The sequence below is a fragment of the Eurosta solidaginis genome, chromosome 5 (assembly GCF_040869045.1).
Source record: "Eurosta solidaginis isolate ZX-2024a chromosome 5, ASM4086904v1, whole genome shotgun sequence".
Taxonomy (NCBI): domain Eukaryota; kingdom Metazoa; phylum Arthropoda; class Insecta; order Diptera; family Tephritidae; genus Eurosta; species Eurosta solidaginis.
In genome coordinates this window covers 98,380,755-98,391,592 of record NC_090323.1, presented here as the reverse complement: position 1 = coordinate 98,391,592, position 10,838 = coordinate 98,380,755, and the positions used below count along the sequence as shown (strand labels likewise).

The following is a 10,838-nucleotide window of genomic DNA, read 5'->3' as shown; positions in this document are numbered from 1 at the left end:
TGTGTGCGCTACGGTATTTGCATTTTATATTAATAATACATTTATATTTCCCACAAAGGAACCAAAATCAAGTAATGTTTAATGCGATATGGGAAAAGCCATTTTCTGGGAAATCTAACATCATTTTCCCAAATCGCTACACATCCATTCCTTCATTTTCATTACTGGTAGTACAAAATCTGCATCGTTCAATGTGTTGTATTGTAGGATTGGCTTTAATATAATTTGAATTAAAAAAAAACTATTATTTAAAGGATATCGAAAATGTGTCCCCATTATTGCCAGAAGTAATTTCGCGTCAGGCAACAATCAATATTGGCAGGATTGGACACGGTAAGTCCACTGTTGTGAAAGCTATTTCCGGAGTTGAAACGAAAAGACATTTTTTATGCAATTCCACGACAGCAGCAGCAACCTATCTGCCAATGCCACAACAGTCGGGCTATTCCCCACAGCCTGGTTCACCTGGTTGCCCTCCACAACCTCAACATCCAGGCTATCCTCTACAACAACCAAGTGCACCAGGTTGTTACATGGGTCAAATGATGCCACCAACACAACCTGGACAGGCGCCAATGCCCAGTCAGCCACCCATGCCGGGTCAACCACAATACCCGGACGTCATGGTTATAATGTATGCTAATACAACTAATATATTTCAAATATTACTGATGATTATTTTTGTATTATTTTCTTTAGCAACCACCTGCACCTGGTACTGGTATATATCAACAGCCGCAACAGTAGCCCAACGCTGTTTAGATCCCGATCAGATTCCTAATCCGATAAGCGTTATCGTTGAAAATCAAAATAGCGCTGGTGGTGCTTTTATTACTAATTAACAGGGTTTATTACCACAATTGGTGACCATAAAATATGTGGTACAAGATCAAGGTAACTCCTCGCCACGTTACGTTAGGTATTGATATTCGAAATTAATTTTTTTTTGCAATTACATTGATCTTTCTCGTTTGCAGGCCTTTTTTTATTGCATACCTGCAACAGCTGATTTATTAAAAACAACAGCTTTGTCCTTTACACTTTCCATCTCACCAATGGCTCGCACGGTTGAGGGAGAATATGAGCCACCCATTGTAAATTTTGGTGAAATGGGTCCAATTAGATGTAATCATTGCAAGGCTAATATGCAATTTGTAGATGCTGGTCGTCGTTGCCAATGTCTAATGTGTAAAGTAACAACAGATGTTAAAAAACTCTTTCACTTTTACTTGTGTTTATTGATCCATATTTTTTCTTAACAGTGCCAACTGAATATTTCCAACATTTGGTCCACAACGTACAGCGTGCCAATAAATATGAACGTCCTGAACTTGTATTGGGTACATGAGTTTTTGTGTAAAAAATATTTGGGTACCGATAGCTCTCAAGGTAGAACCTCAAATCATATCCAACATCAATCCCTGGCATTCAATTGTGGACTCTGTACGCACTACATTGGGTTCACACAGTATGGACAAACACATTGTTGATTCCAGTGGTAGGGCCACAATTTCAAATGATGGGGCAACCATTATGAAACTATTGGATATTGTGCATCCATCCGTAAAACTCTAGTCGACATCGCCAAATCTCAAAATGCTGAGGTAAGTTTTTTGTTATATTAGAATGTGTAGAATAAAAATGTTTCTCTTATCAGGTCGGCGATGGCACCACTTCAGAAGTACTTTAAGCATGTGAAATCTTAAAACAAGATCAGCCATATGTTGAGGAAGTTGTGCATGCACGTATCATAATTAAAGCTATACGCAAAGCATTAAAATTATGCATGACCAGAATATGACATGGCTGAACATGTCGAAGCGCCAATCAAAGGAACAACGACGTGCTTTATTGGAAAAATGCGCTACCACAGCAGTGTCTTATAAACTTATTCATCAACAAAAAATTTCTTTTCTAAAATGGACGCTGTACTTTTCTTTGGTGCATCCAACGTCATACAGAATATATAAAATCGCAATTTTAAATATAGAATTGGAATTCAAGGCTGAGCGTGACAATGCTGAAGTACGTATTGATAATATTCAAGAGTATAAGAAAATTGGTGCTGAATGGCGTATTCTGTACAATAAACTAGCCAAGTACGACGCCAATGTTGTGTTATCTAAACTACCAATTGGTGAGGTTGGTACACAGTATATTGCAGATCGTGAAATGTTCTGTTAGTGTACCAGAAGAAGATTTGAAACGTACAATGAAAGCTTGTGGTGGTGCTGTTATGACTACAGCTAATGATATTAATTCAAGTGTTTTGGGTCAATGTGATTACTTTGAAGAACGTCAAGTTGGTGGTGAATATTTCAACATTTTCCAAGGTTTGATAGTGGGTTTGACATTAATTTTATTTTTATAGTTTATAATAATTTAAAGCTTTCGTTCATGCTAGAACATGTACGATTGTGTTGCGTAAAATTAAACATGATTCTGTTGTTGCTGGTAAGTCAAAATTGAAAAAAATTGAAAAAATTTCTAATCTTAAATTGTTAAGTAATATTATGAAAAGATTGTGTCCAGCTACGGAAGAAAAAACTATAAATTTGTGTCAGTGAAATGATAAATATTGTTTTTGGTTGTTAATTTTGAGGCATCGTCTTCGAGTGCTTTCTGATGTTGCTGTTGTAGCAGTGCTTCGCCCCATCCAATAGGTCTGACCAATCACAAATTGTCATCAATGTCCTCTAACGGGAGTGCGAGGAAACTTGCTGTTTCAACAGGGGTGGACCATAAAGAGAGGGGTGTTAGAGGAGTTCGTTCCACATTAAAATTGAAGAGATTGTTGGTGTCATGTGGGGACATATTGCACGCAGGGACATTTTGTATGTCGGGGTTGATTCTGTATAGGTAAGCTTTAACCTGTTACAGTATCCAGATCGAATTTGGACTAGAGTGACTCGCGTTTCCCTAGGGAGCGTATGTTCCTGTTCTGCAAGTTTAGGGTATTGTTCTTTGGGTACTGAATTCACCGGGCAATTCCTGACATAGAGGTCCGACGCCTGGTTATGGAGTTCACCCAGGACCTGCTTATGTTTTTTGGCTTCATACGGCTGTGTTCTCAGGTGCCGTATTTCCGTCAGCATATCTATTGCCAACACAGGTTGGCGATGTGTTTGCGCAGGACCGTGCCGTCGCTAATTTATAATGAATGTCAATTCCCATCACTGGATATTGCGGCGCGCGATTGACCAACAAGACGATGCCACGACACCTTTGAGTATTCTTGATCTGAAAATTAATATGCAACGAATTTGTACAACAAACGAACAACACACACTGAAATAATCTTGGTTAAAAAGTATCTAAGAATCTAATAATTCCAAGTTTTTTCCTACGTTACTATGCTCTAATTAAAATAATATTCAACAATCTCGTAAAGTTTGCAAAGAATTTTAAAGCAATTTAATTGCAACGAATTTGTCAATAATTTTTAACCAAAATTTATAAACTAAATGTATAACAAAAAAGTATTTTGAATATAAATATTTGTGATGAATTTAACTGAAATAATTCCAAGTTTTTCCTAGGTTGCTATTCTAAGCTTTTTATGCTCTAATTGAAATAATTTTTAACCAAAATTTATAAAAGAGATATATAACAAAAAAATATTTTGAATATAAGTAATTGCTGATGAATTTAACTGACAATACTAATACCACCAACTAAATGGTCCTTATAAATATTGTAATCACATAATTCAAAACAAAAAATGACTATGAGTACCTACGTTTATTATTGCAAAATCACGAAGAAAGAAAATTGCATGAAATACCCTCAATCTAAAATTATTCCACTGAATGTATATATCGCATTTTAAACTAAAAAATGTGAAAACTTAAGAAAAAATTAAATCGGTATTTAAGTGTAAATCGATCCATGAAAGCATCGTAAAATAACTTATGTTTTTTTGGTAGTAAACTTTATCGTTTAGCCTGGTTTTTTTAAGAATTTTGTTATTTTTGTGGTAGAAATCAACATTTAGCAAAGCTTCTCTGATTATGAGTTGCAATACTTTTTGGTTTAGGTTGCGATATGTAAAATTACATATTTTTGTACACAGTTCTAAAATATAAAGGAAAAAAAATTATATTTGTCTATTAATGAAATTATTAAAAATATATTGTTATATTAATGACATAGAGAAGCACCAACACGAATGCAAGTAGTTTCAAACCTCTGGTAGGCAATTCACCACTTTAACTGTCAGAAAAAATGTTAAATTGTTCATTTAATGTAAAAAAATTTTGAAAGTTGCAATTGAAGTTCTGAAAGCTCGGATTTCAATTGAAGTTCAAAAAATTACAATTGAAGTTCACAATTTTCAATAGAAGTTCAGTAAATTATAATTGAAGCTCAGGAATTTCATCTGCAGTTCAGCAAATTACAACTGAAGTTCAGAAAATTACAATTTAAGTTCAATTATAATTTTCTGAACTACAAACAGAAATTCTGAACTTCAATGTTAATTTTCTGAACTACAAATAGAAATTCTGAGCTTGAATTTAAATTTTCTGAACTCGATTTGAAATTTTTGAACTTCAATTGTAACCTTCGAACCTCAATAGCAGCTTTCTGAACTAAAATAAAAAAAGTATAGTATTAAAATTGGCGAATTACAAGTCAACTTACTCAAATTGTGAATTGCCTACTCGCGATTAGATGGTTTACTGCAACGAATAGTTCTGTTAGTTCTTCTCTTTTGTTTTCTATATCATTAATTAATTTATTTAACTTCCCCTTAACTTTGTATGCATACAATCGCATACAATAAAATTTGTATTTATTTATTTATTTATTACAGCTTATAAGCCTAGATTAATAACTCCATATCACATATTACATATTATATGAGATCTCTTCTATCTATCTTATTGCAGTTCTACGACAATATGACATTTATTTCTTTTTAAATACATTCAGCTCTTCACAGTTTCTTATATCTATAGGAAGTTCATTAAATCTTTTTTATCCTTTGTAAAATAGTTGAGCTGTCCGCTTTCTGTGTAAAAGAGCGGAAGCCTAAAATTATTCTTATTTCTAGTATTAATATTGTGAATATCTTTTTGGTATGCAATATTATTGCTCAAATACTCCGGTAAATACCCTTTTTTAATATTAAAAACAAAAATCATTACAAAATAAAGTATACGCTGTTTAACACTAAGCCATTGTAATATGTTCAGCATATCACTTGTTCTTTATTTAATATAAATCTCATCGCCTTATTTTGCATTTTTTGTAAGCTATCTATTATGTTATCTGCCACCAGAAACAGTATGGTAGGGCAGTAAGTAAAATGGGGCTCCACTATAGTTCTATATACTAAGATCTTGTGCTTCTTCGATACTTATTTACATGACCTGTACAGGAAACCTATTTTTTTAGCAATCTTTTGCTTAAGACCATTTATGTGGTCTTCAAATTTCAATCTATTATCAATAACTATACCTAAATAGTTAAGTTTTGACACTTCCATAAGTACACTGTTGTCTATTTTTAGTTTATGGCTCACCAACAAGACTGAAAAACTATTCCTTCCTTGAGACTTATAGTTAATAATTTACAACTATTATAAATAATCTAATATATTATAAAAATGTTGAACAGAAGAAATATTAATGGATTTGAATTAAAGAAATGTATTTTTATATAGCAGTAAAATCCAAGTAAAAAAACGGTCATAATACTAATGAATATTAACGTAAAAATAGTCGTAAAGTTACAGGTATATAGCCTAAAAAATGACCGCCATAACGTGAATGTAAAATCAGTACAGCACTATAGTTTGTTTAAATTTCGATAACCTAATACCGCATATGTGTGAGCAGTATGGACAATCACATAAATAGGTACGACGGAATGGACTGGTCACAAAAGGGCCCGACGCCCTGTACAAATGCTACTGAACGATTTACCGCATATGTGTGAGCAGTATGGACAATCAAATAAATAGGTACGACGGAATGGACTCGCTTCCCAAGGCAGTCGGTTCTATGTACCGGAGTGACTCGGGATTTTTCCCGACCAAGGACTGTCATTTCAGTGTGACCCCATCTAATTTGTTTCGTCCCTCCCACAAATTTTCATCCTCCCAGCAGCTCCTTGCAGCAGGACTGCTCCATATTCTCTTACTCCGGGAAGGCATCGAATCCAATCCGGGTCCGTCTCCTGACCCCGGTCCTGAGAAATGGTTTTGCTGCATCTGCCGGAAAAGAATCTTTTTAGGACGGTCATACTCTGTTCAGTGTGTCTCGTGCAAGGGATGGTTGCATCGGACAGGTTGTTCTGGGCTTGATCCCAAAACCCGACGTCCACGTAACTTTTATAAATCTTTTGTGGCTCCTTGCTGTTCACGCCCAAGGGCGTCCCGTAGTCTACGTCTAAGCGCGCCCCCCCCCCCCCCCCCCCCCCCCCCCCCCCCCCCCCCCCACTACCTTCCAGCAGCCCCGCTGCTCAGCAAGCCGCAACAAGTACCCGCTGCTGCTCGCGCCCCACGGTGCCAACAACTCAAACAGCTGTTACCACTCATAACTACAATCTTCGTAGTAGAGTCGGAAGCAATGCTGAGCAACAGCCCCTGCCCCCGTCTTCTCCCCCCCCCCCCCCCTCTTTTCCGGCAGCAATCGTGTAGGTCAGGGAAACAGTCTCTTAATCCCTACCTCCTTTTGCACCGTTTGCCAGCACAGAATATATATGTTTGCGACATCCGCCCAATGCAGCTCCTGCCTTGGGTGATGCCACTTTCCTAGATGTTCTGGTCTCCGCGACGGCAAGCCCCCGACGGGTTTCATCTCGCCATGTTGCCAGGTCGCAAACCCAAATCATCCGGGTACCCCAATGCTTGCCCAAGGACGCCCAGTCCTAGGGCCACAACAGAAATTGCGTCCTGGCCTTCCCCAACCCAGGCGTAGTCACCCGTCACTTACCCCCAGAGTGGCGACGTCTACCCTTATGCACTTCAGAATTCTGCAGTTAAACTGTAATGGACTAACTGGGAAGATTACGGAGATAGTCGATTTCATGAAGCGGCACAACATCCGCATTGCTGCGATTCAAGAGACTAAACTCACAGCAAGATCTGCATTGCAGACCTGCTCTGGGTATAACGTCCACAGGAAAGACCGCGAGAGCGGAAATGGAGACGGTCTCGCGTTTATCATACACCACTCTGTGCAATATTATATATTTGATACTGGCATCGACCGCAGGGACAATGTCTTAGAACGTCAAGGCCTATCTGTCCGGTCAGGCGATGCATACCTAGAAATCATTAACATCTACATCCCTCCTGCCACCTGTTGCCCCAGTGGATACCGCCCTAATATCAGGGCCTTACTCACTGGCAACAATCGCATTATCTTAGGCGATTTCAATGCCCATCATGATCTACGACATTCAAACTTGCGGGCGGACAGTAGGGATGAGATGTTTGCGGATCAAGTAGAAGAAACGACGTTCTGCACAATAAACGGAGACGCCCCCACACGTATGGTAGGAAGCTGTCACAGCTCGCCAGATATCTCAATCGTGAGCGCAGAACTCGTAAACTGCGTCAACTGGCAGCCGATGGTAACATTGGCATCCGACCACCTGCCCATACTTATTTCGCTTGAGCGTACCGCCGACTTCATCGTCATTGAAAAACGCACTTTCATAAAATTCAAAAAAGGAAAGTGGGAAGAATATAAATCCTTTACAGACAGCCGCCTAGCTGCCCTCCCTATCCCGACTGATGCCCGCCAAGGGGAGCGTGCCTTCCGTAAGGTCATTAAATCCGCCTCGGCACATTTCATTCCCGCCGGGAGAATTCCCGAAATCCGGCCCCACTTCCCGGCGGAGGCCGCAAACTTAGCGAGAGAACGTGACCTTATAAGACAGCTTGATCCAGGCGACCCCCAAATAAGGGATATAAACCAACGCATCAGATTGCTTGTGGATGAACGCAAGCGGGCGAAATGGGAGGAGCACCTAAGAGGTTGTAACCTCTCTACCGGTGTGGGTAAACTTTGGTCCACCGTAAAGTCCCTATCCAATCCGACTAAGCACAAAGACAAAGTTTCCATCGCCTTTGGCGACAAAGTGCTGTCGGGCACGAAAAAATGCGCGAGCGCTTTCTGCCGACAATATATAATGTATCCTACGGTCGACAAAGATAGACGGAGAGCCAACAGACGCGCACATAAACACAAATTCAGCGCGTCACCAATCACCATCACCGCTAAAGAGGTTGAGGACGCCATTGGTCGTGCTAAACCATCCAAAGCAGTGGGCCCAGACGGCATAGCCATGCCGATGCTTAACAACCTAGGGAAAGAGGGTTTCAAATATTTGGCGCATGTCTTCAATCTGTCTCTTTCCACCTTTGTCATACCTGAGAAATTGAAAATGGTCAAGGTGGTCCCGCTACTAAAGCCTGGGAAACCAGCTAACATAGGTGAGTCGTATCGTCCGATATCTCTCCTATCGCCAGTGGCAAAGACGCTTGAAGCCATTTTGCTCCCTTATTTCCAAGCAAATTTGCAGCTAGCCCCTCATCAGCATGGCTTCAGAAAACTCCGTAGCACTACCACCGCGCTAAATGCCATTAGCACCCAGATAAATTGCGGTTTAAATCAATACCCCCACCATAGAACAGTACTCGTAGCGCTGGACCTATCAAAAGCTTTTGATACAGTCAACCATGGCTCGTTACTGCAGGACCTGGAAGGGTCTACCCTTCCCCCATGTCTTAAAAGGTGGACCGCAAATTATCTGGGTGGTCGGCAGGCATCGGTTCAATTTAGAAAGGAAACATCAAAACCAAGGAGAATTAAACAAGGGGTGCAACAGGGTGGTGTCCTATCCCCACTTTTGTTTAATTTCTACATATCTAAGCTACCTTCACCACCGGAAGGAGTCACAATCGTTTCCTACGCCGATGACTGCACAATAATGGCTACAGACCCAGGCCCAAAGATCGATGCGCTATGCAATAAAATAAACGGCTACCTCCCTGATCTCTCCAGTTTTTTCGCCTCGCGAAACCTGGCATTATCACCGACTAAATCTTCCGCGACCTTATTTACAACATGGACGCCCCAAATGTCGACCATTTTGAACATCCACGTCGATGGCACTACGCTACCGACTGCCCTACACCCCAAAATCTTGGGTGTGACGTTTGATCAGGATCTACATTTTGGTGAGCACACAGCCGCAATTGTTCCGACAATTCAGAGCCGTAACAAAATCCTCAAATCCATCGCTGGCAGTACTTGGGGAAAAGATAAAGAAACGCTCATGACTACATACAAAGCAATTAGCCACCCGATTACGTGCTACGCGTCGCCCATATGGTCGCCAAGCCTAAAAATCACCCACTGGAAGAAACTACAGGCCTGCCAAAATACTGCTCTCAGAATCGCCACGGGCTGTCTTCTTATGTCCCCAGAACACCATCTGCATAATGAGGCGAGAATACTCCCCATCAGGGAGAGAAATGAGATGCTGACCAAACAGTTCCTGTTGAATACCCAGAAACCTGGGCATCCCAACAGACATCTGGGCTTAAGGAGTCATCTCCGTAAGCATTTTGAGGAAATACGGCACCTGAGAACCCAGCCGTATGAAGTGAAAAAACACAAGCAGGTCCTTGGTGAACTCCATAAACAGGCGTCGGATCTTTATGCCGGGAATTGCCCGGTGAATCCAGTACTTAACGAAAATTATCCAAAACTTGCGGAAGAGGAATGCATACTCCCCAGGGAAACGCGTGTCACTCTTGCTCAACTTCGTTCTGGATACTGTAACAGGTTAAACTCTTACCTATCCAGAATCAACCCCGACATACAAAATGTATGCCCCGCTTGCAATGTGTCCCCACATGACACCAACCATCTCTTCAATTGTAATGTGGAACCAACGCCTCTAACACCCCTTTCCTTATGGTCCACCCCTGTTGAAACGGCAAGTTTCCTTGGACTCCCGTTAGAGGATATTGATGACAATTTGTGATCGGTCGCGGCTATTAGGTGGGGCGAGAATTGCTACAACAACAACAACAACGGAATGGACTGGTCACAAAAGGGCCCTACGCCCTGTACAAATGCTACTGAACGATTTACGTGTTCCATCGACACAGATATTAGTCATTTTACTTGGCAATTTACGGGTACATTTTTGCTGGGGACTTACCCAATCTAGTAACCGAAAATGGCGACCAACAACAAAAAATCCCACATTGTTCCACAAAGGTTAGTATCAGAAAATGAGATGGCCTAACTGCAATATCCGATCCATTTATGCTTGCCTTTTCTTACATGCTATATACCCTGAAATATGTCAAAAAAAATGTCTGCGAGTCCGCCATTTCCGTACTAGCGGTGGAAAATTTTATTAGTTTTTTAAATAAATAAAAAAGAAAACGACAGAAAAATAATACAAATTAAATTGCCTGACTAGTGTGTTGTTGCACATCCAAAATTGAATGGATAAGAGAAAAAGAAAAGATTATAAATATTAAATGCTATTAAACAATTTAGTGAGCTGCAAATAGCGACGCAACGAACGCCATTTATGGCGCCCACCAGCAAATAATCAGCGGAAATATTGAAAAAATTATAATTGTGATATTTTTGTGCAAAAAATAATAGAAAATATCAGTGTATTAGTGCCGACTGAAAATTGTCTACATTTAATTAAAGTAAACTTAAGAAAGAAGAAGGAATTCGCAATTGGCATTGGCAGCGACGTCGACTTCGAATTGCTCTGGTGAAGCAGGCAACAGGAATTTGCAAGTATACCATCGTTGACTAATTTAATTACAAGTGAGTACAATAGTATGAAAT

At 40.0% G+C, this 10,838-nt stretch overlaps 1 pseudogene; it reads left to right on the top strand.

Annotated features, from left to right (window-relative positions):
- Positions 1-876: 876 nt before the first annotated feature.
- On the top strand, positions 877-10,765 carry LOC137254228 (T-complex protein 1 subunit eta-like; annotated as a pseudogene).
- Positions 10,766-10,838: the final 73 nt, after the last annotated feature.